Source organism: Tamandua tetradactyla, assembly GCF_023851605.1.
Source record: "Tamandua tetradactyla isolate mTamTet1 chromosome 1 unlocalized genomic scaffold, mTamTet1.pri SUPER_1_unloc_2, whole genome shotgun sequence".
Lineage (NCBI taxonomy): Eukaryota > Metazoa > Chordata > Mammalia > Pilosa > Myrmecophagidae > Tamandua > Tamandua tetradactyla.
In genome coordinates this window covers 1,087,456-1,114,780 of record NW_027518238.1, presented here as the reverse complement: position 1 = coordinate 1,114,780, position 27,325 = coordinate 1,087,456, and the positions used below count along the sequence as shown (strand labels likewise).

Below are 27,325 nucleotides of genomic sequence, written 5' to 3'. Positions count from 1 at the left end.
ACTTCTTTAATCATCCTAGGTGGGATACTCATAGCACTTGAGTGCTTCATTATCCCATGTGCCTGAAGATTAGTTCAGAGACTCATTGAGGCTGCCTTAACCAAGCAAATGTCTGTCCAGTACAATTTCCTTAAAAAAGAAAATCCCTATAACGAAAAGTGTGAAAATGTTCTTATCAAATCTGAAGAAAGAATAAAATGTATAAACTAAAAAGTTCTAAAAGAAAGAGGGGGAATTTCTAAGAAAATTCAGTTTAGCTTTCACACAAGATGGTACAAAAAAGGGCTGCAGAACAACTCAGGGAGCAGGGAAGGAGAGCACCTCTGATGTAAGCCTAGATTTGCACCAAAAAAAAGTAGAGAGAAGTTTAAATAAATAATGGCCAGGGTCATTGAAATGTAAAGAGTAATAAAAAGTGGGAACCTTCTGCAGGAAATTTGGTTAGACTATCTGCATAGATTGTAACTTCTGGAATATCCAATCAGTGGAGAAATAGGAGAGGGGCCTGCATGCTAAGCTTAGGATATAAATACCTGTGACATTCTATTGTTTGGAGCACCGAACACGATTTTTTGGTGGGGCACCCATTCTTGCAAGATTGTGAATAAATTGTTTTTCTTCATAATCAGGTGAATGCTTATTCTCTTTCAAGTATGTGTACTTTCTAACACATGGGTCAGGTTCCAAGGAGTAAGCTGTGGAGGAGAGCCTTCAATCACCCCTCCTTATGACTTAAACAGCCACCTGCTAAACTTTTATTAACCATGCAACTCTGTGTACCCAGAGCTGGGAACATGGGATTGGGCCTGTCATGCTTCCAGGTGTCAATGAGATAATGGGCATGTCACCTAACTCGATGTCCAACAACTTCATCAACAAAACTGGGGATATCTCTTAACTGGACAGGGCAGAAAGTTGGTGCAATGAAGGTAGGAAGGACTCTGGCTATGTGGGGCCAGCAGAGAGCCCCATGGGAGGTCACAGATACATTTTGTGATGCACCAGGAGTTTTGTCCTGGACTTACGCAGGCAGGTGGGGGTGGGGACAAAGGTGTGATGTGAACAGGAGTCAGGACATAGAGAGGACTCCAGAGCTCTTGCTCTTTCTTCAGCTCCTTCTTTCTGAACCTTCAATATTGACTGTGCTGAGATGTTCACTTCACCCAGCCTCAGTCTCTGGAAATTGAACAGTCTGAATACAGTCTCAGTTAGTCATTGAGAAAGTAGGCACATTTTCACAAAGAAGCAGAGTCCAAAACTTCTTGTACTGTGGACTACCGACCAGCAGAGGGAGCGTGAAAACACTTTTTCTGACCAAACCATGCCGGAAACACCTCCTGGCTCATTTCCTCCACTAAGCGCCCCAACCTCAGGAAGGACAGGCAATTTCTTCCTGTGGGACCCACGGAGGAGGCGCCCTTAGTCGTGGAGTACTTGGGCCACGTGCAATGTGAGTAAATAGCTTCTTGTTCATGCTGAGACTGAGCAAGGAACTTTGTTGCTGTTCTCTGAGGTTTATTTCTAAATAGGAAGCACAGAATCTTCATTTTATGCTCTCTTTTCATGTAGTTCATTCTCTACTTTCTTAGCAAGAGGTATATTAGCAAAGTGTCTGCTCATCGGGGGTTTTGCCAGGTCAGAAACTGGGATTATTTTATGGAATCTACTCTTTCTAGTGACAATCCTAATAGAGATACACAGAGAGGGGGGAATCATTCTAAAATACTGAAATTGATATGTAAAATGTACCAACCTTCCAGTGGAGTAGTTAAGGGACCAGCTGAGCCACATTTCAGAGTCCGAAGTGAAAGGGGAAATGGTATATGTCTTTGTTATTTACTTTTTTTGTTTAATTTTTCCTGCAAAAATGACGTGTTTGAAAAAATGTTGAAGAGTTTACAAGTAGGGTAATACAACTCGCAATATTAATGTTAAATGTTATTTACCCCAAATTCCATCATTCATAATACTTCTACTTTCATGTTTTTAATGAAAGCAAACTTTTGAGTAAAGTTTTTGAAATATACTTTAAAAATTTTTCTGTTTTCAAATGCTACATTTTGCAGTTCCTTTTGACTAAATAATGATCTTAAGTTGCTTTTAAGTTTAGTTCACTAAAATATTTTAGTTTTAGTGTAGCTGACACTATACTATTTATAAAGGTAGATTGATAGAGGTGATAATTGCAAAGAATGAGAATGACCTATATGTCCCTGAATTGTACATTTTAAATTGCTTATTTGCCATGTGAATTTACCAAATATGCAGATTTCAAGTGTGGATATGCTTGCCTTGAGTCAAATTCATGCATGAACAGAAATTAGTTTTTGATACTCAAGACACTGTTGTGATTTTCAATACCTAGTATTGCATACTGTTTAAATCTACTTAAGATGAAATTTGTGCAGCACTTAAATTATCAGTTTATTGAAGAGCCATGTCAGAGGCTGTTTTTTGCTTGTTTGCTTGCTCTTGTTTTTTGTCATTCAGATGTGTTCACCGAAAATAATTTCTCCTGTAGAAAATTTAAACTCTGAATCTGCACTTAGTTTAATTTTGTATATTCCCTTGGAAAGATAAAATCAGTAAGTCTACAATCTCATCATTTTGTATATGCCTATTTCTTGTAAGTGTCACTATTTTAAAAGATTATGAATCATTTGCAATTTTTTTCTCTATCTCTACTTTGAAATTTGAAAGTATATTTATGTCTAGTTAAATTTTTTTCTAATGATAAAGGTGGAATAGGTCTAAGAAGCATCCACCTATGTATATTGCTTGGATTTTTGTTCAGACTTATTAACTAATTTCTCTTGGTGCAGTATATCATCTCAGACTAATAAGTCTCAAAAATGTTTGTAATCAACTTTTCATCAAAAGTCAGTTCCCTAATTGCATGTGTTACCCTCCCAGCTTGGCACACAAAAAGTAGACCCTCACATTTGATAGCCTGTGGCACTTCTCCACATTGAAAATCCCTGATGTGATCAAGTCACAACTTCATTCCCCTAATATCTACCAAAATTCGCTAATATCTATCAAAAGAATGCAAAAGTGGGTATGTGTGTGAGGGTAGTTCAGTAGTTCTTGCCTGCAGGCAGGAATCCTGGGTTTGATTCCTGGTCCTTGCACTTCCCAAATAAACAAACAAGCAAGCAAACAAATGGGAAACCAAACCAAACAAAAAAGTTCAACAAATGGTGCTGCTATAAAGGGATGCTCACATGGGAAAAGAATGAAATGTGACCCCTGCCATACTGCATACAAAGAATTAAAAAAGACTACTGAAGTGGAAAGAGATAGATAATCCTGAGAAGCGCACATACAATAAAAGGCAAAAAAAAGCCAAGTGCAGAAATGTAACTAAAATCTGATCCACCATCTGAAAGTCTAGTGAGCAAAAAATTTCTGGAGTAGCACATCCCTGGTTTAGAGAATGGATTTATATAATATATGGTTTCCTCCATGTCTTTCAACGTGAGTTAAATACAGTCAGTCTCCAAAATATGCAGCAGGGGAAGGACTTTTTGTGTGAAACTGAAATGCAAACACCTCACTATTTCCACAAAGAGTGCAAATCATTCAGGACACCAATGACATGCAGTGATTATTATAATAATGACACATTTACTATGTAATAACATCCAAACTCTTAAAAGGCTGATTGTTTCAAAAATTTGGATGAATTGCATTTAGGTAGATTTGAGTACTTTAGTGCCATGAGAGTGAAATGCATGTTTTATTTTTATTTCACAAAATTGCAGAATCTTTCATTTTCATATTTGTATTATATAGGAAGATAAATTATACTGTTTTTTTGAGATGTTTTGCAACTCAGGCATTATGGAAAGAAACATAATTACATATTTTATAACAGAAAGTCCACACTCATATGAAGAAAGGAATAAGAGCCCAAGCATCTGCTCTGGAGAAAAAATAAATGTGGGCTACTGATGACTTTTCAAAACATAATCTTGAAATCTACCATGTAGAACATTTGATTTTGTAAACACTTCCTTTTCTTTTTGCTACTAATATCAATATTGTATTGCTTCTGGTAAAGAAATATATTAAGACTAAAATCTTTATATAATTAATATGTATTGGTTGTCTTTTGCCAATAATATGTTTGCAGACATAGAAAGCACAAACTTCTAGAGCTTAAAAGCAAAATGAAAATTAATCAGACAATTGTATAAAATGGCTACATGCAAAAATAATAATAGTTTTTTTTCCAAATTAGCAATAAACTGGAGAACAACTAGCAACAACTAGAAATGGAAGTTGAAGGAAATGGTCTATTCACAACAGCAACACAAACAATAAAATAAATTTAACAAGAAAAGTCCCATGTGAAGAAAACCATAAAATACTTGAAAAAACAAATAGCATTCTGAAAGAATGAAAATATATACCATGTTCTCAAAAGTCATGTGACATTGATACTCATTCCCCCAAAAAAGAGTTTATGAAGGGAATGATTTCCAATTAAGGACCTAATAAGGTTTCGGGAGATGTTGGGAGATGGACATGGGTGATTTAATAGTAATTTATTTTGAAATTATATCAAATGATACAAAAAATTGCAAGAGTTGCTGCAAAGATTTGCTGATCCCATTACAAAGTTTCTCCAGCTGTTAGGATTTAACCATATTTGATCACGAACAAACATTTCATAAATATACTCCATTGTATTTATTGGCAAAACAAAGGCATATTCCTAAAAAACTTCAAATCAGAAATCAACTTTGATTCAATGCTATAAACTCACTTACAGATCTCTTCAATTTTTATCCTTTGTTCCACCCTTCTCAAACTCTCTAAAAATATCTATTTTTTCCAATTAATTTCAATATGGAACTCCTCCTGAGGTTCTTTTATTTTTACATCTTTGACAAATTTAAGGAGCACGTATGACCCAGCCTTCATCTGCTCAGTGTTCCCTTTTGAGATTTAGGCCCAATATTCCCAGTAGAAACCCAGCTTGAAGCAGTGCTTTACTTACTGCATTCAATCAAGCATGATCAGAGATCCACTTTCCTCACACATCAGTGAAAACACTTTTATAACCTGTTAAAATTTCTTAAAGTTCTTCCATATGCAAAAACATGCTTTCACTTTGTATTATAATGTCATTTTATGAAGGCATATTTTGAGATATTAATACTGCGGTCTCCATTCATCCTCCACCCACAATCCTTTCAACCCAGTCAACCACCCTCTAATGGTTGCCATCCTGTCATATTTTCCATTTCTAACAGTGATCTATATTTTATTTGGCTTTCTGCCTTACAAAGGGTTTGCTTGCTCACTGGCTATGTTACAGCACTCAAACATCATGCATCTTATTTTATTCAATGTATTCTCATCTGTTATTTATTTAATGCTTAAATTGTACCAGATTGCACTAGTGGGATCTCCTGCAAGATGATTCAAGTGAGGCCTCAAGTAAGTCACCTTTTCTTAGTCAAGGTGAGATTCAAGAAGAGAGGATCAAATTATACTTGATTTCAATTTCCATATTGCATCCTATGATACAGGTCTTATTTCTTTCATTAAGGTTTGTAGGCATCCATCTTTGAATATTTAAAATTCACCAGTGCCATTCTAAATTTTCTCTTAATGTACCCCTTTAGTCCTAATGTCAATGTATCCTAAACCTAAAGTGCTCACTTGGACACAGATATCTCATCATGTCATTTTTCTTTAAATTTGTCAATGCATGCACTGTTCTTAGAACAAGGACTATAGGGCTTACAATTGTCCTCAGACCCTGAATTCTTCTCTCTGTCACTCTTTCCCATCCAGTCCACCCCAATTGTCTGCAGTCCATTCCACTCTCAATTTCTGCAAAGAACAGTCTGTTGTTGCTGAGATTTTGTACAATTTTCTCATTAAACTAGTTTGTATACCAGGAAAATTTTCTAGGACTTTGCCCAGCTCAATACTTAAAATTTCACCAAAAGCACATCTGTTCTTTCCAAGAAGATTGTCCCATCCCAAAAATGATGTCCTTTGATATATGTACATAATTAATATTGACATTTTTTAACTTTAAATTATCCTTTGTAAACTAAACTTAAACACCACAGGGCAGACAATTGACTGTTTTGTTTGCCTGTATATTTGCATTGACCAACACAGCCTTGACTCAAAGAGATTATTAATTCCTTTAAAAATGTTGCATAATAACTAAGCTAGAAAGACAAAAGGTAACATGAAATTATGGATAATATAAAAAGTAGAATACATGATTACATAAAATACCTGCTCTTCAAAAATATGCAGTTTTTTAAATAAGTGAATTTTTAAGAGTAAATATTATAAAGTGAACAAGGTGGGTTTCTAGGAATTGGCCATCTTGACAAAGATATCTAATCTGTTGGGGCAGAAATGTTTGTAGGTTTTCTTAAAACCCATTTTATTTCTGTGAAGTTGTTAGAAATGTCACCACTTTTGTTGCTAACTTTAATGAATTGTTTCTTCTCTCTTTTATTCTTCATCTAGCTATCAGATTTTCAAATTTGTTGATCTTTTCAAAGCCCAACTTTCAGTTGTATTGATTCTGTTGTTTTTCAGCTCTCTAATTTATCTGTGATCTAATCTTTATTTCATTCCTTCTACCAGATTTGGGTTTCGTTTGCTCTTCTTTTACTATTTCCTTAAGTTGTAAATTCTGGTATTAATTTAAAATTGTTATTCTTTTTAAATACAGTTTTTTTTGCATGGGCAGGGACCAAGAATTGAACCGAGGCCTCCAGCATGGCAGGTGAGAACTCTGCCACTATGCCCACCCTAAATGCAGATGTCTATGGCTAAATTTCTCTATTGGCAAGATTTTCAGTGCATCCTATAAGTTATGTTGTGTATTCAATTTTGTATATCTCTAAGTGTTTTCTAATATTCCTCATGATTTCATCTGTGGCCCTTTGAGCATTTCGTTCAATTTCCACAAATTTGTGGAACTTCCCACTTTCCCTTTTGTTATCTATTTCTTATGTCATTTCACTCAGTCAAAGAAGTTACTTATGTTTTCAATGTTTTTTATATAAGTTATAGAGTAACATATGATCTATTCTGTGAATGTTCCACATGGACTTCAGAAGAATGTATATTCTGCTGGAAGTAGTTGGATTATATTGTTGTTTAAGTCCTTTATTTCCTTATCAATCATCTGTCTAGTTTTTCTATTCATTTGTGAAATGGAAAATTGAGCTGTCCACCTATTATAATAGAACTATCTATCATAATAGAGAGTTATATGTCCATCCAAATAGACACATATTTACTTTTTTCTCCATATATTTTGGTACTCTGCTGTTCCCTGCATATAAGATTGTAATTTTTACATGTTCTTGATAGGTTGACACTTTCATATATATGCAAAATATAGTTTGTTTTTTATAACTATGGTTGTTTTAATTTTTATCTTTTATTCTTGTGTACCTATTTAATTTCTAGGTATTGCTTGCATGTAGTATCTCATTACTGTTTTCCATTCCTTCATTTTGAACCTCTCTGGCCTTTGTATCTAAAGTGGTTCTCTTACAGACAATAGATGGTTGCACCAAGTTCTGTTCTAAGCAAATAATTTCTTTAAATGAAAATTTATTAAGATAAATGAGAATAGAGTATGGCATAATGAATAAAATTACTTACAATGAAAGTCATAAAACTTGCATTTTAATTGATTTCTATGTGTATTTTTTATTATTAAATCCTCCATTATTTTGTAATGTGCCATTTTAATTCCCTTCTCATTTCACTTTTTCCTTTAATGTCACTGAAATAATTTCTACATTATAGGGTATTATAGTTTGCTAGCTGCCAGAATGCAATATACCAGAAACAGAATGACATTTAGAAAGGGGAATTTAATAAGTTGCAATTTTACAGTTCTAAGGTCATGAAAATGTTCCAATTAAAGCAAGTCTATAAAAATGTCCAAATGAAGGCATAAGAGGTTACATTCACTTAAGAAAGGCCTATGAAGTTCAGGGTTTCTCTCTCAACTGGAAACGTGCCTGGTGACTATGGCAATGCTGCTTGATTTCCCTCCAGGCTTCTTGTTTCATGAAGCTCTCTTGGGGGGCATTTTCCTTTTTCATCTCCAAATGTCTCTGGCTTGTGGTTCTGTGGCTCTCTCCTTGTTCTCCACTTTCCTCAAAATGTTTCCTCTTTTAAAGAATTCTAGTAAACTAATCAGTACCCTCCTGGAATGGATGGAGCCACATCTCTATGGAGATAAGTTCCTAGCATGCAGCACTGGATAGGACTCAAAGAAATAGCTGTCTCCACAATATTGGGTTAGATTGAAGCATGGATTTTCTAAGGTACATAAATCCTTTAAAACTGGCACATAGGGCAAATGCAAAAAATAAAGAATATCAAAACACAACCCTGCCCCTATAACCTGATTTAGTATTTTTTATATTTTGCCACATTTGCCATTCCTTCTTTCTTCCTTTATGTCTTTCTCCTTCCTAAACATTTGAGTGTATCCTGGATACACCATTTTCCTTACACACAATACTTCTATGTAAATATTCTTAGAAATAGGATAATCACTAATGTAACTGCCTTATGTAGAGATAACAAGTTATAGACATTAATATCGTTGCAGTGCATATGTCCAACAAGCTCTTTTCAAGTCTTTTCTCCAATATTAGAGCCCATCTTGGGATAAGAAAAGAGACAGGATAACATGTATTCTGTATATATGTTTCCACAGTTTAAAAAAAGAGCAACAAAAGAGACAAAGACAATTTTTGTATTCTGGAAACATATATACAGCATGAATGTTACCATTTCAAACACTCCTAAGAATAGCATTCACTGAGATTAGTTACATGGACAATGTTGGACTATGCTCACCACCATTCATTTCCAGAACCTTTCCTTTACCCTAAACAGAAGTTCTGTAGCCATTGTGCATCAATTCACTATTGTCTATCTATCCTGCACCAGATAAGCTCTAATCTATTTTCTGTCTCTGAACTTGCTTGTTTCAGTTATTCAAATGAGTGAAATCATACAATATGTCTGTATGTGCCAAACATTACATTCATTGTGATGTCTTCTAGTTCATTCATGGTAGTATGTGTCAGAGCTTCATTCTACAGCTAAATAATATTCCATTGTATGTTTATATAACACATTTTATCTCCTCTGTTGATGCATACTTGGGTTGCTTCCACCTCTTAGATGTAATAAAAACGTTTTTGTAAGTATTGCTCTACAATTATATGTTTGAGTTTCCTGTTCTTTGGGGAATATATCTTTAAGTAGAATGCCAGGTCAGATGTTAGTTGTATGTTTAACTATTTGAGAAATCTTCAAACTCTTTCACACAGTAGTTGCATCATTTTATAATACCACCAGAAATGTACAAGGTTTTCTAATTCACTGCACCTTGTATTTATTTTTAATAGTAACCATTTTCATGAGTGTGAAATTTATATATCATTGTGATCTATTTAAAACTTGTTCTTGTGGTACCAATTAAACTACTCAGTTTCCCATTTAACCACTTTCAAATGGACATTTCAGATGGATCAATTACATTCGTGACATTTTGCTACTATCACAATGTCTATTATCCCACTTCTTCATCACCTCAACCAGAAACTTTCTACTCATCGAACAATAATTCCTTTTCCCTCTGTACACATCAAGACTTTGGTAACAACATAATTTTGTAACACAGCAGCCATTGGTCACCATGAAATTTCCTTCTTTCAGTTATTTTGTATAAACAAGTTCATACAATATTTGTCATTTTGTGTCTGGTTTATTTTATACATGTCTTCATGATTCATGCATGTTATAGTATGTATCAGATCTTCATTCACTTTTACAGCTGAATAATATTCCACTGTATGTATACCACTTTTTTAAACAGTTTTTATTCACACACTGTACAAGTGATTCTGAGTGTACAATCAAAGGCTCTTTGTATAATCACATAGTTATGCATTCATCATCACTTTTAATATGAGAACATTCTCACTTCTTCCAAAAGAAATACCATACCCTTTATATCCTCTTATTATTGACAGCTAGCTTTGGTATGGTGACTTTGTTATAATTAATGAAAGAATATTACAGCATTACTGTTAACTACAGACCTTAGTTTGTAAGAGAATATTAATTTTATTTTGAATTAATTTTCTATTTTTTAATTTTTAATTTTATAATGTAACATATATACAAAGCAAAGAAAGACAAAAGCAATAGTTTTCAAAGCATTTGTCAACAAGTAGCTACAGGACAGATCCCAGAGTTTGTCTTGGGCTACCATATCACCATTTCAGATTTTGTCTTCTAACTGCTCCAAAACATTTGTATACCACTTTTTGTTTACTCATTCATCTATTAATGGACATAGGTTGCTTCCATGTTTTACTCCTTTGAACAATGCTGCTGTAAACATTGGTATATCATATTATCTGTATCCCTACCTTTTGAGTTTATACCATGAAGTTGGATTGTTAGGTTATATGGGAATTCCATTTTCAACTCTGTAGCACTGCCAAACTGGTCTCCATAGTGACTATACCATTTTACAGTGCCACTAGCAATAATATCAGGATCCCTATTTCTCTGTATCTTCATCAAAATTTATTATTCTTGACTTGGTTAGCAATAGCCATGTAGAGGATGGAAAGTGGTATTTCATTTTACTTTTGATTTGCATTTCTCTGATAACCTATGATGTTGAAAAATTTTTCATGTACTATTGGCTATTTGTATTTTCTTTGGAGAAATTCTACTTAAATCAGTAATGAAGCTATACTGTCCTAGATTTTGCTGCATTGGGAGGTTTTGATAACTGATGTAATACTTAATTATTCTTGGTCTTTTTGAAATTATATTTCTTATTGAGTCAGTTTAGTCAACTTTTGTATCTCTGGGAATTTGTCCATTTCATGTGCTATCTAATTTATTAGCATACAGTCATTCTTAATATCCTCTTACAATCCTTTTTATTTCACTATTTCCCCTTTCAGTTCAAATGATTTTTGTTTTTTGTGTCCTCTCTTTTTGTTTCTTTATCAATCTATCTAATCTTTGTCATGAGTTTGGGTATTTTGTATTTTCCTTTTCATTCATCTTAAGATTTTCCAAATTTCCTCGTGATTTTTTTCTTTGCCACATTGGTTTCTTATGAGTGCATTGTTTAATTTCCACATATTTGTAAATTTTCATGTTCTCTTGTTACTGATAATTAGATTAATTTCATTTTGTTCAGGTAAGCTCCTTTATATGATTTCAATCTTCTAAAATTTGTTGAAACTTGTATTCCAATGTGTTTTTGATATAATATACAGTCTGTCCTAGGGAATGATCCTTCTTCACTTCAGAAAAATATTTACTCTGTTGTTTTTGAACATATTTGTGTAACCTATTTCTCATACCCTCCCTCTCTTTTTATGTTATATACAATGATATATGTCTGTTGCATCTGTTAGTACATATTATTATTCAAGTCCCCTTTTTCTTTTGGCCTTCATTGTGGATGTGCTAGCCATTATTTAAAGTGATTTTTGAAATCTTCTACTATTAATATGGAATCACCTATTTCTCCCATCAATCTGTGATATTTGTTTCACATGTTTTAGGCCTCAGAATTTTTATTTACATGTTTTCATCCTCAAATTTTATTGTGATATATTGACATATCATATATGTATACAGTGTCTCACAGTAGCATCCCCTCATTGTGCAAGCACAATCACAATCAGATTTAGAGCATTTTCATTGCTCCACAAAGAAAAAGGACACATAGACATATAAAACAGGAAAAGCAAATCATGCCATATCCCTTATCTCCTCTATTGTTGACCTCTAATATTGGTGTGGTACACCTATTACTGTTGATGAAATAATATTAAGGTATTACTGTTAACTCTAGTCTATAGCTGACAAAGGTATTTTCCCCATATATCACTTATATTAACTCTTTATACAAGCATTATATATTTGTACTAGTTCATACAAGAAATTGATTATATTTGTAGTGTTAACTGGTGACTTATTATTTCTCTATCAACCCCTTTCAACCAAATTCACTAAAACAAAAAACTGTTACTTATAATCCCAATAACAAGCTACCCTCACCTCTACACATTCCCAAATATTTAAGTTCAACCTTTTTAAAAAAATCTCTGTGTAATAGGTAATTGTCCCCCTCTTCTCTAACTTCTGTCTATTTCTATGTACCCTATATTCTATGTTTTAAGACTGAGTTTACATATTCTATTTATGTTTGTAATTGACCCTTTTATCAGTATATAAAAGGTCTTTCTTTGTTCCTCCTAAGAATATTTGGCTTTTAGTCTGTTTTGTCTGCTGATTATTTAATCTTCCCCACTCTATTTTGGTTATAATAATCATGGGATATTTTTTCATCCTTTCACTTTTGACTAGTTTTTGTCTTTGAATTTAAGGTGTGTCACTTGTAAGTAGAATAGGGTTCTCCCTTCCACATCGCAGGGTTAGGGAGCAAGTGGTGCCCCCACAATGTATAAAATCTGCATACAATTTTTTGGTCCTCTACTCATAACAGAGAAGAAGTCTGAATTTTTTTCTGCTTACAATAACTTATTGACATTGAAAGATAACACATATTGATATTACATAATACTATACATAAATTTTATGCATTTCTGAGTTCCTAGACATTTTCTGAGTTGTCTAGTGGCCTTCATGTGTCAGCTGCAGTGTCTACATAACTCCAATAAAGGTCCCATTTAATTTCTTATGCTAACCTGTGACATATTGAATACATGATGGAGAAAGTCATGATGTAGATGGGATAAATTGAATATTTAAGACAATTGCATTTTTTAATACATGGTCAGGCACCAGGAAATGAACCCAGGACCCTTGCATGGCAGGCAAGAATGCTGCCACTGAGCCATTGCGGCCTGCCCTAAGACAGTTACTTTTCAAATAACTCCTGGTAATTCAGGACTTCTGAAAATTTTTGTATTTGGTTTTTGTAAGTCATAATTTTTTGTACTTCAATTATTTCATTACTTCCTCCTTTTTAATTTAGTTGATCTTTTTTAATGAACCACTACAGAAATACTTCTCATTTCCTTTTTTGCATATTTTTCTGGTATTTTCTTTGTGATTACCATGGAGTTTAATTTAACATCCTGTATCTAATAATCTCTTTAGATTTTGATACCAACTTAACTTCAAGGTCATACACAAAATTTGTTCCTATATTTCTCTATTCACCCTTCTTTTAAAGTTCTTGTCCCAAATTATGTGTTTATTCCTTTTGAGCCTGAAACCATTCATTTTTCATTACTTTAATGCATTTGCCTGATATATTCTGCATGTAAAGTTGCATACCAAAAATACAATAAAATAGCACTGAAATTTAAAATTACCAACATAATTTCCTTCCTAGGGATCTTTTCATGCTTCTTTGATCATCTATCTTGTATCCTTTCCTTTCACACTTAAGAACTCACTTTGGTTTTGCTGGTAGGGCATATCAAATGATGCTTCCTCAGCTTTTGTTTATCTGAGAATATCTTAGTCTTTCCCTCAGTTTTGAAAAAGAGCTTCTCTAGATATAAACAGTGTTGCTTTATAATTTTTTCAGTACTTTATAAATATTTTTTTCTAGTGCCTTATGATGTCCAAGGTTTATTTCTTTTATTTTTAAAGCACTTCTATGGAGATATATTCACACACCATATGGGTGTATATTCACATAACATACAATTCATCCAAAGTATACAATCAATGGCTCTCACAGTATAATCAACAACAATTGTGCATTCATCACCACAGGCAATTTCCAAATGCTTTCATTCCTCCCAAAAGAAAATCTGATACATGTCATAGCCCATTATTATTGAAACTTAACATTGGTGTGGTGTCTATTTTACAGTTGGTAAAAGAATATTAAAATATTATTGTTAACTGTAGTCCATAGTTTGTTTTAGGTATAGTTTTTCCCAGCTATCACCCTATTAGCATCTTGTGATAATGACATACATTTGTACTAGTTCATGAAAGAATATTCTTATCTTTTTACTACTAACCACTGTCATCATCTGTTTTATCTAGCTTTCCTCCTAGTGACACACATGACACTGAATTTCCCCTTTTAACCACTATCACATAATTCATAAGTTCTAATTAGAATCACAATAATATAGTCATCACCTTTCATCCATTTCAAATTGTTATGAATCAATGTAATAAAAAATTCTACAAAAAAATATGCATTAGCTCTCCATTTTCTACCCTCCAGTGTCCTGGTACCTTATATTCTAGATTATGACTCTGATTTTGTTTGTTATTAGTTCATATTAGTGCGATCATAAAATATTTGTCCTTTTGTGTCTGGCTTACTTCACTCAGCATAATGTACTCAAGGTTCATGTGTGTTGTTGCAGACATCAGGAATTCATTCCTCCTTTCAGCTGAATGATATTCAATTATGTTTATTGTTTATCTGTCATCAGTTGATAAACATGAGTTGTTTCCATCTTTTGGCAGTTGTGAATAGTGCTGCTATTAACATCAGTGTGCAAATGTCTGTTAATGTCCCTGCTTTCAGCACTTCTGGGTATATACACAGTAATGGTATCACTGCATCATATGGCAGTTCTTTATTTAGCTTCCTGAGGAATGGTAAAACTGTCTTCCACAGCAGCTGCACCATTTTACATCTCCACCAGCAGTAAATGAGTGTTCCTATTTCTTCATATCCTCTCCAACACTTGTATTTTTCTTGTTTTATTTAAATATTGGCCATTCTAGTAGGTGTAAAATGATAGCTCATAATTTTGATTTACATTTCCCTAATAGGTATTAATGCTGAGTATGCTTTTGTGTGTATTTTAGTCATTAGTATTTCCTCTTTTGAAAAATGTCCATTGAAGTCTTTTGCTCACTTTTTATTGGATTTGACATTTTATCATTGAGTTGTATGATTTCTTTGTATAATCTGGATAATAAATTCTTATTGGATTTGTGATTTCCAAATATTTTTTCCATTGAGTAGGCTGACTTTTCACATTCTTGGCAAAGCCCTTTGAAGCACAAAAGTATTCAATTTTAAGGAGGTTCCATTTATGTATTCTTTCTTTCATTGCTTGTGATTTTGAGTGTAAGGTCTAATAAACCTTTATCCACCACATGTTCTACTTACATTTTCTTCCAGGAACATTATGGTCCTGTCACTTTCATTTTGGTCTTTTATCCATTTTGAAGTAATTTTTGTATCAGGTGTGAGATAGTGGTCCTCTTTCTTTGTTTGGATATAGATGTCTCCCAGTTTTTCCAACATTTGTTGAAGAGACTGTTCTGTCCTAGTAGAGTGGACTTGTCAGACTTGTCAGAAATCAATTGTTCAAAATGTGCAGGTCTAATTCTGAACTCTCAATTGCTTCCATTGATCAATATGTTTATCTTTATGTCAGGTCCAGGCTGTTTTCATCAATGAATTTTTGTAATGAGCTTTGAAGTAAGGAAGTGTGAGTCCTCCAACTTCTTTCTTGTTTTTCAAGATGTTTTTGGCTATTCTGTGCCTCTTAATCTTCCAAATGAATTGGATAATTTCATTTTCTTCTTCTTCAACATCAGCTATTGATATTTTGATCAGGATTGCCTTGAATTTGTAAATCAATTTTGGTAGAAGTGACTTCTTAACAATATTTATTCTTCTAATACATGAACATGGAATGTCCCTCATTTATTTAGTTCTTCTTTGATTCCTTTTAACAATATTTTGTTGTTTTCCAAATACAGGTCCTTTATATACTTGGTTAATTTATTCCATGGTATTGATTCTTTTAGTTGCCATTGTAAATGGAATAATTTTAGTCTTGATTTCCTCTTCAGAATACTCAGTACTAGTGTATAAATACACTACTGATATTTGCATGATGCTCTTGTATCTCATCACTTTGATGAACTCATTTATTAGCTCTGGTAGTTTTGTTGATTTTTTGAAAATATATATAGATGGGATCATATCATCTGCAAAGAGTGAATGTTTTAATTCTCCCTTTACAATATGGATCCCTTTTATTTCCTAATATCTCTAGTAGGACTTTAAGCATGCTGTTGAATAACAGTGGTGGATGTGGGCATCATTGCACTGTTAAAACATTAGAGGGAAAGCTTTCAGTTTGTCACCATTGTGTATGATGTTTATGTGGGTTTATCATATATGCCCTTTATCATGTTGAGGAACTTTTTTATTCTTATCTTTGGAAGTATTTTACTAAAGCATATTCAGTTTTGTCAAATGCTTTTTGTGCATCAACTGATATGATCATGTGAATTTTTGCCTTCAAATTTTACATGTATTATACTATTTATCTTGTACTGAGCCAAACCTTGTATTTCTCAGATAAAACCCACTTGGTTGTGGTATCTAATTCTTTTAATATACTGTTGGATTGATTAGAAAGTATTTTGTTGAGGATATTTGAATCTATATTCATTAGATAAATTGTTTCATAATTATTTTTTTCTTGTAGCAGCTTTACCTGGCTTTGGTCTTAGGATGATGTTGGAATAGTAGAATGAATTAGGTAGTGTTCTTCCATTTTTTAAAGAGTTTGAGCTCAATTGATACTAAATACTTCATAGAATGATTGGTTGCATCCACCTGTGAAGCCATCTGGTCCTGGGCTTTACTTGGTGGGGAGGATTTTGATGATAGATTCAATCTCTTTTCTTGTAACTGGCCTGTTGAGGTCTGCTATTTCTCCTAGAGTCAGGGTAGGATTCATATAATTTTAGGAATTTGTCCATTTTATCTAAGTGTCTAGTTCTCTTCATGCAGTTGTTCCAATATGCTCTTATGCTCCTTTTAATTTCTGTGGGGTCAGTAATAATGTCACCCCTCTCATTTCTAAGTTTATTTATTTGCATCTTCTCTGTTTTTGATTTTTCAATCTAGTGAAGTTTGTTAATTTTAATGATCCTCTCAAAGAACCAAATTTTGCTTTGTTGAGTCTACTGTTTTTGGTTCTCTATTTCATTTTCTTCTGGCCTAATCTTTGTTTCTTTCCTTCTGCTTGCTTTGAGATTAGTTTGCTATCATTTCTCTAGTTTCTTCAGGTGTTTCATTAGGTCTTTTATTTTAGTTCTTTCCTCCTTTTTATTGTAGGTGTTTAGGGCCAGAATTTTCTGTCCTAGCACTGCTTTCACTGCATTCCATAAGTTTTGGTATGTTACGTTCTCATTTTCATTTGTTTTGAAATATTTACTGATTTCTCTTGCAATTTCTTCTTTGACCCACTGACTTTTTTATTGTTTCTAAAACAGAAGAAATTAATGTTACTAGTAAAGAAAAAGTGCACAATGTGAAAAATAATTTTATGATTTAATTTCATAGAAATTAAGAAATTTCATTTTAGAGTTTTGGAATGCTCACTCTAAGTGTGGATAAACAAATATAAATATAACAATTTCTAAACAAACTTCCTTCTCACCATTTGTAATTCAAATATAAATATTTAGGGTCAGTAAAAAAAAAGAAACAAGTCAAATAGTGGGAACGGTTTCCCCAACTTGATGAAACACTGGAGAATGTCTACAAAACTGTCAGGTAACACAATCATGGCTCATAATATAAGCACATACATTCTTTCAAAATATCACAGTAAAAGATGCACAAGAATTCTTGCATGTAGGAGCTAACTATAGATGAATAAAAATGTCGACTGTGACAAAGACATATATTAAGTGAAGGAAGTCAAAGTAAACACACTTCATAGTGGGCTGCAGTATGGAGTCACTAGAAACTATGTGATGAGATGGAGATGAAATATATTACAAGGAACATCTTGAGGAGATGTTACAAACATTTTAATGCTTCCAAATCATTCAGGTGTCCATTCATTCAAAGATACTTTGTACAAAAAGTATTATACAAATTATCAACAGAGCAAATGTAGTGATTTAAGTCCTTAGTGCCTTTAGGATGTGTGAGTGCTCTGCTTAGGCTCTCCATCTGAATCTCTTAAACAGTCAACAAAAGTAGATGTTATACATCCTCAATGCCACTTTAATACATAAAAGCATTCTTTGTCATGTAAAAGCAGGCTTGTCATTTCCCAGCCCTTCCTCTCTGTGAGCAGATCTGCTTAGTGCTGCAGTTCAGTGTTAGGCATCTCTTTGTTTCCACAGCAAAACATGTTACCAATAGCTCTGTTAGTAAAAAAATCAACTATCCACTCACCAGTGATTTGTCTTCCTTTTACTCAATAATGCAGTGTTTTAAAGAGATATTATTAAGTGATTCCAGTAGCAGCAATGGGCTAGGTGCTAGTCCAGGTATTAAGGGGAAAAAATGGACAGTTGAACAAAAAAATTTATTTCTTCCTTTCTGCTTACATTCTAGCAAAGCATAGATAGAAAAACAAAGACAAATCCTGTAGAAAACAAAATCTATTTAATATGAATGAAGTAATAACTCAAATTATAAATTACAAATCTATACTTTCATATTGGATCACTGTGCCAGTTTGAAAAGATGTATGTACCCTAGAAAGGCCATGTTTTAATCCTAATTTGATTTTGTAAAGGGAGCCATTTCTTCTAATCCCTATGTATTACTGTATGTTGGAAACTTTAATTAGATTATCTCCATAGAGATGTGACTCACTCAAGAGTGGGTGTTAAACTGGATTAGGTGGAGATGTGTCTACATCCATTCCAGGTGGGTCTTGACTTTCCTGGAACCCTATAAAAGAGGAAACATTTGGGAGAAACCTGGAGATTCAGAGAGAGCAGAGAAAGATGACAGAATGCCACAGAACCATGAAGCAAAGGTCCACTGGTCAGTGACTTTTGGAAACGAATAAGAAAAATACCTCCCATGGAGCTGGAGAGGAAGCTAGCAGATCATCCCATGTTCACCACGTGCCCTTCCAGACAAGAAAGAAACCCGGACTGTGTTCACCATCTGCCTTTCTATTTGAGAAAAGAACTCTGAAGTTCATTGGTCTTCTTGAATCAAAGTATCTCCCAGGAGGCCTTAGATTGGACATTTCTATAGATTTTTTTAATTGGGACATTTTCTCAGTCTAAAAACTGTGAACATGCAACTTATTAAATTCTCCTTTTTAAAAGCTATTGATTTTATGGTATATTGCATTCTGGCAGCTAGCAAATTAGAGCAGTCATATATCAAAACAAAACCCTTATTGATGTTCAACATCTGATATATCCAAAAATTCAGTGTTCTAGTTTGCTAGCTGCCAGAATACAATATACCAGAAATGGAATGGCTTTTAAAAGGGGGAATTTAATGAGTTGCTAGTTTACAGTTCTAAGGCTGAGAAAATGTCCCAATTAAAACAAGTCTATTGAAATGTCCAATCTAAGGCATCTAGGGAAAGATACCTTGGTTCAAGAAGGCCAATGAAGTTCAGAGTTTCTCTCTCAAGGGAGAAGGCACATGGTGAACACAGTCAGGTCTTCTCTCTCAGCTGGAAGGGCACATGGTGAACACAGCATCATCTGCTAGCTTCTTCTCCTGGCTTCTAGTTTCATGAAGCTCCCCAGGAGGCATTTTCCTTCTTCATCTCCAAAGGTTGCTGGCTTGTGGACTCTCTGCTTCATGGTGCTGCAGCATTCTCTGCTCTCTCCAATCTCCCATTCTCCAAAATGTTTCTGCTTTTATAGGACTCCAGTAAACCAATCAAACCCACCCAGATAGGTGGAGACATGCCATCACCTAATCCAGTAATATTAAAGATAGAGTGGAATCCACAAGTATAGAAGAAATTTATACATGAAAGCAGTACATCTGAAAGGTGAATAAAATTAAACCAATGCTATAGGATAATTTTTGCCTCATTTTGTGGAAAATACCAATTAAACAATATGCATACTTACCCTATGAAGTGAAAACAAATACAATGAAAATATCATTTGAAGAAAGACATAGAGGGCAATTAAGAGAGGAGAAAATAAATTATTTATATACAAAAAAATAGAAGGAAATACTAATATGCAGACAACTTGCCAAAACAGTGCTGTCTGCAGTAAAGATAGTATTCCATCCTTTCATATATCTGCACAGTCCATCACAGAAACCACTTCCCACATGTACATAATGAGATCTTTAAATTTGACTGGCACTATTGAGGAGCTTAAATTTTAGTTTTAATTGATTATGTTAACATCAATGTAACTTTAACAGCAATTTGAGGCTATTACTTATGATATTGCACAGCTCAGATCTAGAATCTTGGAGGGGACTGTTAAAACTGGTGCTTCTGAGGAGCTGAACTTTTAGTTTTGTTTGGTTTTTTTAAAGTCAATGTAAATTTAACACTAATTCAAATCTAGGGCTTACAGTATTGCACAGTATAGGCATAGAATCTTGGAGGGGACAGTTAAAATTACTGAAAGAGATTCAAAGCTCAAATGGTAAAAGGACTCATTAAAAATAGGAAATGTAGATAATGAGGTAAAAGTTGCTTTGATATGACATGTCTGAATATAAGCAGGGCTTATGAAAGTATAGGTGAATGTTGTATGTTCACAGCTTACAGTTTGGAGAACTCAGATGATCCCCCAAGATTTTAGAGGAAAGCACTTTGCTCTTCTCTGTAGTTTCCACACTTTCCAGCTTATTTTCATCATACATAAACCTCTATTTTGCATTCTATTTTAAAACAGTTAATAAATCTAAGAAGGGCTATATTCCAGGGGTCACACCCTGTTTACAAATATAATAAACCCAGTTAGGGCTTCATTCTGTAGATGCACACACTTCATCTTGATAGGCTTTGCCAGAAAATTACAAAATAAGAACCCCTATATGATGTTGGATAATATAGATATAAGGCCATTTTGAAGGGCAGGAAAGAGATTCATACATTCCTTAATTCCTTCATAAGTGCTTCTGACTTGATTATCATGTAAGGAATCATTTTAGTCCTGGAGATAGAGAAAGGAGACAAAGACACTGACTAGATACCCTATAGACAACATGCCAGAATTCCCTCAAATAAATTTGGAAATATCAATAATTGGAAGATTGTGTTAGTTTGCAAGCTGCTGGAATGCAATATACCAAAAGTGGAACAGCTTTTCAAAAGGCGAATTTAATAAGTTACAAGCTTACAGTTCTAAGTCTATGAAAATGCCCAAATTAAGGTGCCAACAAGAGGGTAGCTTCACTCAAGAAAGGCCAAATTGTCTGGAACACCTGCTGGCTGGGACATCATGTGACTGGCAACTGCTGGTCCCTTGCTCCTGGGCTCTGCTGTTTTCAGTCACTACATGCATGGGTTCCTCACTGCTGCTCTGGGGCTGGTTTTAATCTCTTGGTTTCTCTTGGCTTTCTCCAGATTCTGTCTTGCTTAACATCTCATGGCAATGTCTGCTGGGCTCCAAGCATCTCCAAACATTTGTCTCTATTCTCTGAAGCAACTGTTCTCCAAGAATCTACATCTGCTTTCTCTGTCAGCTCTGAGGTTTCTGTCATTTCTTTCTCTCTCTGCAATATGTTTCCTCTTTTAAAGGACTTCAGTAAACTAATCAAAACCCACCCTGAATGGGCAGAGTTACATCTCCATCTAATAAAAAGGTGACACCCACAGTTAGGCATGCTTCATCTCTGTGAAGATAATTTAATCACAGCTTGTGCCCTACAGCATTGAATTCTATTAGAAGAAATGGTTGCTCCCACAAGATTAGATCAGGATTAAAACATGGCTTATCTGGGACATATGATATTTTCAAACTGGCATAAAGATGAATAAATAAGGACATTTCAGAATGTAAAATGATGTGAACAAAATAAAACAGGTTCCTGGGATAAAGAAGAGAGAATGGAGGTGGTAGGTTAAAAGCCAAATAGCACTCCCTTGATTAAGTTATGAATGCTATCTGTTCTATCAAAATGGGATGATAATTTTATAATTGCTTTTTGCATTTTTTTGTTTTGTCTTTCACTTTTTTTGTTTTGTGTTTCACTTTTTATTGTCTAGAATTGTTTTTGATAGGTAGAAATTACATGAAAATTCTAGCACATAGCATGGTTGTAGTACATAAGTTTATTGCCATTTCATTCACAAATTTAACATTTGAAAGGAATTCTAGAGCCTCTATCTTCATTTGGTATTTTTCATTTTTTCTCTGGTGGGGGTTTTTGCATGGTGTGAACATGGCAAAAGTTAATTGAAATTTTAATCTGGTAATATTCATATTCACATGGATACATTAAAATATGTTTTATGTTTCAAAAGTAAATTGGATTTCCTTGACTTGTGATTATCCCTTTTTTTGATGGAGCTGAATGCACATAACATCAAATGAACTATTTTGAAGTGTACAGTCAGTGGCATTTACTGTATTCACAGTGTTGTGCATTGGTTTTATCTAGTACCAATACATTTTTGTAATCCTCAAAGGAAACCCCATATCTACCCCTATCAAACCCTATTAAACATTAATCTTCTTTCTGTCTCTATGTATTTACTTACACTGGCTATTGCATATAAATAGAGTCATTAAGATATGTGAACTTTTAGGTCTGTCTTCATTAACTTAACATGTTTATTTATTTGTTCATTGTTATATGATGTGATTACTTCTTTCCTATTTCTGGCTGAATGATATTCCATTGTGTGGATATAATACACCTTCTATTCTGTTTTATGAAAGAGTTTGAAAAGCATTGGTGCCAGTTTTTCTTTAAATGTTTTATTGATTTCAACAGGGAAGGTGTCTTGATTTTTATTTCATGGGGAGGTTTTTGATTTCTGATTCAAATTCTTTGCTTATTATAATTCTGGTAAGATATTTTATATCTTCTTGAGTTAATTTTTGTAATTTGTTTATTTCTAGGAATTTTTGCCATCCACACTTTTAACTTGTTGGATTACAATTATTTATAGAATCCTCATTCAATCCCCCACTTTATTTTCTCATTTTTGTTACTGGTGTTTTTGTCAGTTGAGGTAAAGTCTTGGCAATTTTATTGATGTTTCAAAGAACCGTGTTTTGGTTTTGTTGATTTTGTTTTTTTTCTCTTCTACATTCTGTGTTTGTCCATTTTAATCTTTCTTATTTTCTTCTTTCTCATAACTTTGTGCTTAGTCTGCTCTCCTTTTTGTAGATCTATACAATGCATAACGTGTAAAGTTATATACTTAATTGGGAATCATTTTTCTTTATTAAAGTAGGTATTTCAAGATACAATTTGCTTGAACAGTACTTTCTTTTCATCCCACAAAGTTAGTATGTTGTGTTATCATTTTCATTTATCTCAATATGTTTTGTAATTACCCTTGTAATTGATTTTTCACCCACAGTTTGTTAATTGGGTGCTATTTAATTTCCACACTTTTGTGAATTTTCTAGTTTTCCTTATGTTACTGAATTATGGTTCATTTCATTATTGTTTGGGAAGATACTTTGTGTGTTTCAGTCTTTTAAAAATTTTATAGATATATTTTGTAACTAGATATGTGGTCTAACCTTGAGAATATCCCATGTGAGCTTGAAAAGAATGGATACTTGCTTCTGTTTTGTGACATGCTCTGTGTAGGTCTCCTAGATCTAGGTGGTTTATAGCATTAAGTCCTCTATTTCTGGTAATAGTCTTACATAGCACAATCAACCCCTCTTTAAGTTATTGTCACAATTTACATCTTTATATATTTTATTCCCAATAACATAGGTTTATAATTATTGTTGTATGCAATTGTCTCTGAGTCATATTGAGAAAAAGAGGTTTTACATACAAAAAAATCATTAATACTAGTAGTCTTAGTTTACCAGAGCTGCCATGACAAATACGGACTTAAGCAACATGCCTTTACTGTCTCACAGTTTTGAAGGCTAGAAGACTAAAATCAAAATGTCAGCAAGTCCATGATTTCTGTCATACTTGGTAGAATTGTGGTGATGGAATGCCTCTGTCACATGGTGATCTCTCTCCCTTCTCTGACTTCAATGTCTGGTTCTTTCCTTCCCATCTTCATGTTCAATTTTCTTTGCATATGAAGTATCTCCTATTGGGTTCAAGCCCAAATTCATTCCATTCTGCCAAAGAATATCCATAGATCCTATTCACAAATGAGTCCAGATTCTGACTTACCTTAGTATATTTGAAGGTATCATTTTCAAGTGGGTTTCACATGAGTGAACACAGCATGAGTGTTCACTAAGACTTGTATATGTTATCTATGCATAGAGCATTCCATATGAAAATCACACATGTGAAATTAAATACTTTTCCCTGTCTTAACACATTGGTTCTGTTGGAGTATTCCCTTATGCTTAGCTAGGTCCTTTAAACAACTACCTTTGTCTTCACTTCCTAATTTTTTGAAGTTTTATCATCACACTGATGTGGCAACATAGGTTCTTTTTGGTCCTTTTCTGAATGAGCACAAATGCTTTCAAAACACACACTTGGCTTTCTTGATTTCCCTTAAAACAAGTTTTTCAAAATATTTATTCTCTAAAATAGGCCTCTTCAGCTTTCCTAGACAGGATTTTGATGTGTTTATTACTTACATCACTGGGCATCTTTTACCCAGGCAGCAGACAATTCTCATTCTCATTCTAATGTTTTCAAGGACCATCCTCCAATTTGCCTCTATTTTTGCCATGACAGAGTTCTAAGACCAAAGAAAGGCAACAAACTTTCATCTAACCTTCAGGAAATGTTCTGAGAGGTTAAATGAGACAAGCACAGTTTCTTGAGATCTAAATCTCCCTTATCCCTCTGGAATCAGGAAGAAGAATTAGATGTTGATGTCTTCAGAACCATCCCACACTTGTGATGTGGGGTTATAGGGCTAAGTAGAAATACTGCAAAGTCTCTCCTCATTTGTTACCTTTTTGATTCAGCCTTCAAGGTGGTTGCTATAAACCTGAGACTATTTGTTATGATAAATATGATTTTGACAGTTTAGGCTTTTTATTCATTTCTTCTGAGGACAGAAGATCCATTGGAGCTCCCTAATCTGATGTTTTTGTTGATATTATGAGCTGCACAATTTCAAGTGAGAATATCACCTATATTAAATCATTGCTTCTAAGACAATGGATTTTATGGTCTCTGCACCTTGATATTATTTGTCTTCCTTTTATTATGATATCTAGAATCCATTGCCACAGATTCTGATTTAATTGTCCTTGGTTTTGAAATTGACATTCAGAATTTAAAAGATTCTAAGATTATTTGAATAAGTATTCAAGTTTGAAAACCACTTCCATAAAGAAGTGGAGACCAAAACAGGACCTTGCAATTTGCAGTGTGAGGTGTGTATGCCCTTTGTATCACACATCTTAAGAGCTTGCTAGAAAGGCAACTTCAAAGGGTCCTCCACAAACCTACTAAATCAGGAACTGAATTTTTACAAGATTGGAAAGATTCATGTGATTGTTGAAGTATGAGCAGCATTGGTTCTCAAGTGTCTTCAGCTTCCCACACCTATGCAGAAAAGTGAGGATACTGCCACTGTCTCATTCTGTTCATGTCCAAAGCATCTCTGCTTAGAAGAGAAAGTACAGATGGTTGCCAAGAAAAGTAAACATTTGGTAGTGAACTTTTGCTGTCCCAAACTGTTTCTCTTCTTTTGGATGTTGGACCAAAATGAAATAGTCTTAGGTTGAGATACTGAATAATACAATCACCAATATTGTAATAAACAAGAATTCCCCTATACCTTAATTCTTCACATCCTCAACCTTATTTCTTAGAAGTATGTATTTTCAGTTATTTTAAGGCTTCTTTGTATTTTTCAGTTTTCAGTAATCTTTTTGTTTTTAATTTTATCTTTCCAAATGTATATTCATCTTTAGATACCTCCATGTATCAAATGATGAGTATTTTCATTTATACACTATACATGCCCAACTCTTAGCCAGAACCTTATCCCAAAATAATTATATCATAAATATTGTTCAATGTAATTAGTGTTTATATTATTTTTGAATAGATATAAAACCTTTATTGCTGTTTTGTAGTTTTTTATTAAAAAATTATTCTGGAATCAGCTGTTGTTTTAATTTGCCCTTTTCTTCACTTTCATTGCATCTAATCAATTATCATCCCTAATATGCAAAATAATTGTAAAATTGCTCCCAATCCTTTAATTTCAAGTTATAATCTATTATATCTAAATTTTTTCACCTGACAATCCTCCTTTTGGCAGCCCTCTCCATTGTTACTTCACTGCTGAGTTTTGTGGGCCTGCTGGGACCTACATTCTAGTGAAAAATATTTCTCATGCTTTTGCATATTCTTTAGTTCTTTTTTGAATTGGTTGCCCTAATAGAGCAGTCCATGGTCTCACCATTTTTACACTTCTTTTTTTGTAGTAACTTTTTTGCAGTAACTTTCTCATTAGTTAGTTGCATATAGGTGGAGAATTGGTTATGACCCTGGATGCCTGCCTTTTCTTATTTGATCCTCACTCATTTGGGTAATTTGATTATGTTAGAAAGATAGAAAACTAACAGACTCATTTTCTTCTTAGAGTTTTATAAGCTTTCTCTCATAAAGTGTTGATGCCGAGATCTGTGTTTACATTTATTATCTGTTTACATTTGTCATCTGTGTTTCTTTTCATGCAAACCTTGAATCTTCTGAACATGCCAATATTTCTGAAATAGGGCAATACCAAAACTGTATCCACTTTCACAATCTTCTCCTACATCTTCATTATGATACTAGTCAAGATTTTGTAACCTTTTCTCATGTGTCTGACTAGTATATTTTCTTCACAGCAGGGTTCAGACCAGGATGCAGTGCCTCTTCAGGAGGGCAGTGTTTTGGGTCTCTGGGGTCTCTGGTGGCTCTTGAAGAATTGGATGAGAATCTTTATAAATATATGATGTAGTTGCTTAAATTAGGGTCATGAGTCTATGTCTTTGTACTCTCACCCCTGTAGGGATCCACAGCATAGGGAGACAGATAAGTAGTGATGTGGCAGGAAAGTAGCAGGAGGATTGGAATTGTCATGAAACATTTTCAGTCTCAAAACCACCCATGACCTCATGCAGTTACTGAATTTAGGCCATAAGAGATTTACTACTATGCCAGTTTACCCACAGAGAGATTTTGATTCCTTGCCTTACCTGAAATGGTGTCCTTAGGGGTCATGTGGTGATATCGGAGCCATGTTTATTCCCAAGCAGTTTGTGTGTACCTGATCTCAGCAGCACATGAATAACCTCACTTGTTCTGTGGGGTGGCCATAGGCTCTACTGCATTAGTGACTTGTTCACACAGTCACCTATTCCTAGGACTCCTTATGACAAGAATATCCTGCATGGCCTCTTTTTAAATACTCACTTATACTTT

At 33.9% G+C, this 27,325-nt stretch overlaps 1 long non-coding RNA gene across 4 annotated transcripts in view; it reads left to right on the top strand.

Moving 5' to 3' along the window:
- The first annotated feature begins 1,428 nt into the window (after positions 1 to 1,428).
- The window catches only part of LOC143672710 (uncharacterized), a 425,488-nt gene continuing 399,591 nt past the window's right edge, over positions 1,429 to 27,325 (top strand). For all 4 annotated transcript variants that reach the window (XR_013169957.1, XR_013169958.1, XR_013169956.1 and 1 more), the window contains exons 1-2: positions 1,429 to 1,450; positions 6,716 to 6,769. This is a non-coding gene — a long non-coding RNA (uncharacterized LOC143672710). The remainder of the gene's footprint in view (positions 1,451 to 6,715; positions 6,770 to 27,325) is intronic.